The sequence below is a fragment of the Bison bison genome, unplaced genomic scaffold (genome assembly GCF_000754665.1).
Source record: "Bison bison bison isolate TAMUID 2011002044 unplaced genomic scaffold, Bison_UMD1.0 scf7180017864060, whole genome shotgun sequence".
Taxonomy (NCBI): domain Eukaryota; kingdom Metazoa; phylum Chordata; class Mammalia; order Artiodactyla; family Bovidae; genus Bison; species Bison bison.
The window spans coordinates 1,483,667-1,491,742 of record NW_011494632.1 but is presented as its reverse complement, the minus strand read 5'-3'; positions in this window follow the sequence as shown (position 1 = coordinate 1,491,742).

Here is an 8,076-nt window from a genome sequence, read left to right as displayed (position 1 = left end):
CAATGGACAGGAGTTTGAGTGAACTCTGGGAGTTGGTGATGGACAGGGAGACCTGGCATGCTGCAATTCATGGGGTTGCAGAGTCAGACATGACTGAGCGACTGAACTGAACTGAACTGAACTGAAATGTTTTTCTCATCTCCTTGTATCAAGGGGTGCATGACTTCAACTACTCCTTGATGATGTTATCCTTGATCACTTGCTTAAGGGGATATCTGCTCAGGTTCCCTACTACAAAGATGCTATTTTTCCCCTGCTGCTGCTGTTAAGTCACTTTAGTCGTGTCCGACTCTGTGCAACCCCATACTCTATTCATTGGAAGTGACTCACTGAATCTAGACCACACTTAGGAAAGAAGAGTTAAGTTCCCTTCTAACACCTTTGCCTCTTGTGATAAAAAATGGATGGTCAACTACCACGGCTCAATACAAACAACCCATTTATAACTTAGATGTTTCCTGAATAAAAGTTTTGTTCACCCACTCCATCAGGCAAGGAATGTATCAGCTCAGGTACCTGCTGATGACAAAAGGAATATGAGGGAAGAAGTTTTAAATATATGCTATTTCCACTTAATTAGTTGCAGAAATCAGGACAACATTTTTAATGAGTGCTTTGCTTATGTTACAAAGAATACAGTTGTATATATGAGCATATTTTACATCAGTTCAGTTCAGTCACTCAGTCGGGTCTGACTTTTTGCCCCCTGCACCCCCAGTCCCCACCTCCGCCATGGACTAGAGCATGCCAGGCTGCCCTGTCCATCACCAACTCCCGCAGCTTACTCAAACTCATGTCCATTGAGTCAGTGATGCCATCCAACCATCTCATCCTCTGTCATACCCTTCTCCTCCTGCCTTCAATCTTTCCCAGCATCAGGGTCTTTTCCAGTGAGTCAGTTCTTCGCATCAGGTGGCCAAAGTATTGGAGTTTCAGCTTCAGCATCAGACCTTTCAATGAATATTCAGGACTGATGTCCTTTAGGAAGGACTGGTTGGATCTCCTTGCAGTCCAAGGGACTCTCAAGAGTCTTCTTCAACACCACAGTTCAAAAGCATCAGTTCTTTGGTACTCAGCTTTCTTTATAGTCTAACTCTCACATTCATACATGACTACTGGAAAAACCATACCTTTGACTAGACGGACATTTGCTGGCAAAATAATGTCTCTGCTTTTTAATATGCTGTCTAGGTTGGTCATAACTTTTCTTCCAAGGGGCAAGCATCTTTAATTTCATGGCTGCAATCACCATCTGCAGTGATCTTGGAGCCCCCCAATATAAAGTCTCTCATTGTTTCCACTGTTTTCCCATCTATTTGCTATGAAGTAATGGGACCAGATCCATGATCTTAGTTTTCTGAATGTTGAGTTTTAAGCCAACTTTTTCACTCTCCTCTTTCACTTTCATGTCATGAGGCTCTTTAGTTCTTCACTTTCTGCCATAACGATGCTGTCATCTGCGTATCTGAGGTTATTGACATTTCTCCCAGAAATCTTGATTCTAGCTTGTGCTTCCTCTAGCCCAAAACTTCCCATGATGTACTCTGCATATAAGTTAAATAAACAAGGTGACAATATACAGCATTGATGTATTCTTTTTCCTATTTGGAAACAGCCTATTGTTCCATGTCCAATTCTAACTGTTGCTTCTTACAGCTTTCTCAGGAGGCAGGTCAGGTGATCTAGAATCCCCAGCTCTTTAAGAGATATATTTATTTTACATATATATATATATATATATATGTTATTAATAGGTTTGAACTCCATTGGTCCACTTACACATGGATTTTTATAAAATAAATAAATATGTACTACAATAACACCTAATCTGGCCATTGGCTGACTTTGAAGATGCAAATCTGGGATACAGAATGCTGACTATATACTAGGACTTTCAATTGTATAGGAGTTGATGGCTCTAACTCTCATGTTTAAGAGTCAACTCTGTATATATTTTTTGAGAATCAACTGTGTGTATATATTAATATATACATTGTTGTTCAGTTATCCAGTCGTGTCTGAGTCTTTGTGACAACATGGACTGCTGCACACCAGGCCTCCCGGTTGCTCATAATCTCCTGAAGTTTGCCCTAGTTCATGTCCATTTAATTGGTGATGCCATCCACCCATCTCATCCTCTGAGGCCCACTTCTCCTGCCCTCAATCTTTTCTAGCATCAGGGACTTTTCCAATGAGTCAGCTGTTCGCATCAGGTGACCAAAATACTTGAGCTTCAACTTCAGCATCAGTACTTCCAATAAGTATTCAGAACTGACTTTCCTTAAGATTGACTGGTTTGATCTCCTTGCTGTCCAAGGGACTCTCAGGAGTCTTCTTCAGCATTACAGTTTGAAGGCATCAAATTCTTTGGCATTCTGCCTTCTATACAGTCCAGCTCTCACAACTGTACATGCCACTGGGAAGATCATAGCCTTGACTGTACGAACTTGTTGGCAGAGTAATGTCTTTGCTTTTCAACACATTGTCTAGGTTTGTCATAGCTTTCTTGCCAAGAAGCAATCATCTTCTGATTTCATGGCTGCAGTCACCATCTGCAGTGAGTTTAGAACCCAAGACTAAGAAATCTGTCAATACTCCCACCTTTTCTCTTTCTATTTGCCATGAAGTGATGGAGCCTGATGCCATAGTCTTGTTTTTTTTTAATATTTAATTTTAAGCTGACTCTTTCGTTCTCCTCTTTCACCCTCATCAAGAGTCACTTTAGTTCCTCTTCGTTTTCTGCTACTAGAATGGTTTCATCTATTTATCTGAGGTTTGTAATGTTTCTCCCACCCATCTTGATTCCAGCTTGTAATTCATCCAGCCTGGCATTTCTCATGATATGCCCAGCACATGGATTAAATAAACAGGGTGACAGCAGACAGCCCCGTCATACTCCTTTCTCAATCTTGAACCAATCAGTTGTTTCAACAAGGTTCTAACTGTTGCTTATTGACCTGTATATAGGTTTCTCAGGAGACAGGTAAGATAATCTGGTACTTCCATTTCTTTAAAAGCTTTCCACAGTTAGTTATGATCCACACAGTCAAAGGCTTTAGCACAGTCAATGAAACAGAGGTAGATGTTTTTCTGGAATTCCCTTGCTTTCTCTATAATCCAGCAAATGTTGGCAATTTGATTTCTGGTTCTTCTGCCTTTTCTAAACCCACCTTGGACATCTGGAAGTTCTTAGATCAAGGAATGCTGACACCTAGCAAAGAACAGTATTGCATATGTATACCTATATATACATTAAAGGATATCAAAAGAGATTGGGACACAGCTAGATGAGGAATAAGTATCACTTAAATAACAAATTAAAATATGAAACAGTGTGTTATTTTAAAGTGAATGTCAGCTGTTTTCACTTTCAAGGATTATTGCACAGATAAAAAGCAAACTAAAAAAATATTTGTTTGAAAATTATGTGTCCTAAAGAGTGATGTATGGCTGCCTATTTTTAAAGAAAAGGGCTGTGATGAATTTGTGCTTTGTCAGTGTTGCTAAGCTGGAACTGTCTTTCCTAGAATTCTCTCTGTGATTGCAGATTAGCATGGGCTGCAAGTAAAGCTTGTGTGAGATTTAGGGGATGGAAGTGAAGCGGCAGGTCAGTGCCTCATGCCAGGCTCCACTGCAGCCCTTCTGTGTTGTTGCGGGTGGAGGCAGCATTCAGGCCCTTTGCCTCTCCAGCTTTCACTGGATCTCCTCCTTTTCCTAGGCCAAGCACTTTCTGAAAGGCATCACTAGTCTCTTGTGCATGACACCTCTATCACTGAACTTAGGTGCAGTCAGAGAAAGCTAAGTTTTAGTTTGTCTTCATGTGTATAACTTTTCATCTTGGATTCCAGTTTGCCTGTTTGGGTCCCAGGTTGTTCTTCAACCTATTAGTGTTTGGTGATGGTCCATCCTTGCTTTCCCTTGCTCTGTATCCATCTATTTTGGTCAACAACTACCCTATGGACACAGTAATTTCAGGCCCCCACTCAACTCACAAGCCTTTCATACCCTTCTCCCTAGATTTCCTACGAGCCACTCATCCATGACTTTTCTTTGGTCCCTTGCATAAAGTCCAGCTATTGTAATAATTTTCTTATTCCACAGCACTCACATTGGTTCTGCTTCCTTGAGTGGCCCAAACTAATACAGCCCCTTCTTATTTCTTCTTTCAAATCTCTCAGTCTCCTTTTCATTCCTACATCTTTATCTCATGTTGTAAAAGCTGGATAATTTACTCAGATTTATCCTCAAGTTCATGAATTTTTATTTACCAGCAGTGTGCTGTTAGACAATCTGTGACTTTATTTTTTATTCACTTTTTTTTTTACTACGCTTTATTTTTTAGTTTTAGAAATTCTGTTTTTGTTCTTACTCTAAGTTATTTTAATTTTTTTTCTTGTTTTATGTTTCTTCTTTTAAGGATTTTAATCATTTTAGATGTACTGTTGCACTGTTTCTTCCACAGTCAACTATTTTCTGAAGTTTTTTGGAAGATGTTAATTGGCTATTTTGTGTGTCTATGGACAGTGTGGTAAAATCTTATAATTTTTAAATTTTGAAATGTGAGGTTTTTCTCCATGATTTTTTTTTTCAGTGCACATCATATTATATTCTTTTGCAATGTGGTTTTTATTTCTCTTTGGTCAAGCACCCCAGTGGTTTCACAGGTAAGAATTCTTTTATGTTATTTTTTGCTTTCAATTTCCAGAAGGTGAAAGTAGTCTAAAAATCTAACCCCATACTGTGTGAGGAAATGCTTCTAACAAAGGGAGGCTGCTATCCCATAAATCCAATATACACCTTGATTCAGGTGAGCAATCTTATTATCTCCTCATACTTTTGGGGGGATTTTTATTGGTACATACTGACTATCATCACTAAATTCTGTTATCTGTTATCAAGAGAAATTTTTTTACACATTTCAGTACAGGAATTTGAGTAAATGATTGTTAGTTAAGCATGGCCTATATAGTTCAATAATGAGAGACAAGGTATTTTCCATATCAGATTATATTAGCTGACTTAATATGACTATTAATCTATATCAAATTAAACTTACAAAAAATGAAATTCTCTAAAATTTAAAACCTTTTACCATTTTGATACGTATACTGTTGTATTTTGATGTGTTTTATTTATTTTGCTTTGATAGATTTTTAGTTAGAACATAAATCCATTCGTACTTGAGCTTAGTGTGTTAGTCTTGATATATTACTTAATATTTCTGAGAAAACACTATTTGGGAATCATAATAAATCTAAACACAGAAAATTAATTGATTTGGGACTTAAATGCTAATGAAGAAGTTTGTGCCTGCGTAATTATATTGAATGAAGCTGAGATTTCATAAACCAAACACATTTTAACTCAATGAGAAACATTAATTTAAAATAAATTCACTCATTATTTTATCCAAAAGGTTTATTGATCACTTACTATGTGTCAAGCAATGTTCTGGATGCTGGGAAATCAGTGGTGAACAAAATCTATTTCCTACTCTTATGACTCACACTCTAGTGGAAACGCTGAACAGTAATGGGACAGAGTAAACACACACAAAGTAAAATTACAAGTGAGTGATAACTTAAAAAATGAAATAAACACAGGAGTTATGAGAGTGTATGATACCGAGCACTTTCTTGAGGAAGTGATGCTGCAGGTGATCTTAGAAGAGTTATCAAGAGGAAAATACTAGCCAATAGGGGGAGTGGTGAAATTTTGGAAGATTGAGCAACATGTGCCATTAACACATCTGCAGTTTCAGGAAATTTAAAAAAGGTTAATTCAGCCATAGCTTGCTAAGAGAAGACCACCATGCATGAGGAGATTTGTAAGTAGATGAGAGATGTACCACACTGGTTTTGAGCCTATACTGAAAATATTGGTCTTTCATGTAGTAGCAGTTAGGAGACATCAAAGGCTTCATGTGTGTGTGTGTAGGGGGGGACAGAGATTTTTTAAAAAATCTCCTTTAAACTGATTAATCTTCTGTTAATCCTACTCCAAATATTTTTATTATAAATACTGTGCTTTTTATTTCTAGATGTTCAGTTTCGGTCTTTTTAAAAAGCTATGTTTCAGGTTCTGCCTTTTCATCCTCATTTTTCTCTCTACCTTTGTGATCATATGGAGTAGATTTATAACTTTTTTTTAACTTCAATTTCTTCTACACATCCTATATGTGCTGTTTCTGAGTCTGTTTTCATTGATTTTTTTCCCTCTTTATTAGGGGCTTTATTTGTGTTTTTACAAATGCCTGATTATTTTTTATTCAGTGCCAGACATTTAAAATTTTGCTTTGCTGGTTGTTAGAATTTGTGCATCCCTTTATATATTTAGAGTCTGTTCTGAAATACAATAAAATTATTTAGAAACAATGTATGACATTTCTAAGGCTTGTATTTCATCATCAATGTTTTAATCTTTCTAAGACTTGTGTTTCATTGTTGTTAGGCAGAATAGCATCTAGACTAGGATTAATCTGGCCCTGCTATTGAGGAAGTACCCTTCTAAAGACTCAACTTGATGCCTGTGTGTTAGAAGGCTTTTTCAGTCTGGCTCATGTGAATAGCTGCCTGGTTCTTTGCAATTTCTGGAGTTTGCTTCTCCCTCATCATTCTGACAACAAGTAAAAAATAACCAAATTTAACGTTAGTGGGTGAGAATTTTACCATGATCTTCAAATAGTGTTTCATTTCTGATATAGATAAAATCAGAAAATATCTATGACTTCTTTTTGAAATTTTAATGAATAATGATTATTCTCAAAACTTTGAGAAAGTCATTATTTTGAGCTCCTGGGGATAGTGAAAAAATTTTCTTCTCTCTTTCTGATTATCAACTGGAATATTCTTTCTTAATCTTATTAATGCCTACACAGTCTAACTTCAAATTAAGAAATAAAATAATTCTTTATTATCACAGATAAATCCAGAAGTCGTATAAGGATATGTTTACAGTAAAGATAAATGATTTGTTCAAGGTCATTGATAAAGGTCATTGACAGACATCCTATCATTGAATCTGCATTTCATACATCAAAAACTAAGCTGAACATTTTCTAAGTTCCATGTATTTTTGAATGGTGAACTATTTGACTATTTTTTTGGTTTGGCCAATTGGGAAATTTGGATTTGAAAGTGTAAGTAACTATGGTACCAAAATTATTGATCTCTCTTTCTTATTAAACTGTTTAAATGTTGCGAATGACATTATGTAATATACCACTGTGTTTTTTTGCAGGAATATCACATTCTGAGATATTCAAGAGCTTTCATTATTAATATTCCTACTAGGAAACAGAATGTGAATGATGTCTGCGCCTATAAGATGAACTTTTTTGGATGATATCTTTTTCAGTAGTAAATCTAAACCACACATAATAAATTAAGGAATCCTTCTGAGAAATAAAATTTTAAAGTAATAATCCTGTCAAAAACACACAAGTCTTTTGACCTGGGGTTATGCTTCTATTGTAGGAACTTTTCACCTAGTGACATTATTTTCAGGATAAAAATGTTTAAAAGAAAGCACACAGATCTTTTTTTTTTTTTTTAAATAGATTTTTCAGCATACAGAATAACATAAAATAATGTATCTTCCACTAAGTTTTGTCAAATATTAGCTTCAGCTTTTATGTGTATAAATCCATAAACTCAAGAAAGCATTCTTTTGTGATTTGTAAGCTTTAACTGAATGCTGTCATATATCTTTTTTGACAACTTGCTTTGTTTTCTTTATGTGGTTTTAGAATAAGTCATGTTGACATATGCCAGTTCATGTTGCTCGTTTAGACCTCAGGGGAGGATCACTATGGATTACTTTTTTCTGTCCTTCAACTTTATGTAACAGGATTCATACCGTGTGCTACTCTGTGTCTATCTTCTTCCATTGAACTATCTGTGAGACTCATCAGTTGTAGTTTTTGTTGTTAGTAGCTGGTGCTTTTAGAGTTTTATGGATATGTAGCTGTAGTGCTTCTTGTCAAGACAGTTTAGGAGTTGGGCAATGACTTGAGGTGTTTTGGATCCGGGTCTTGGGATTCCATCTTTGTGTCCATCACTTTGCCCCTCACTCTGC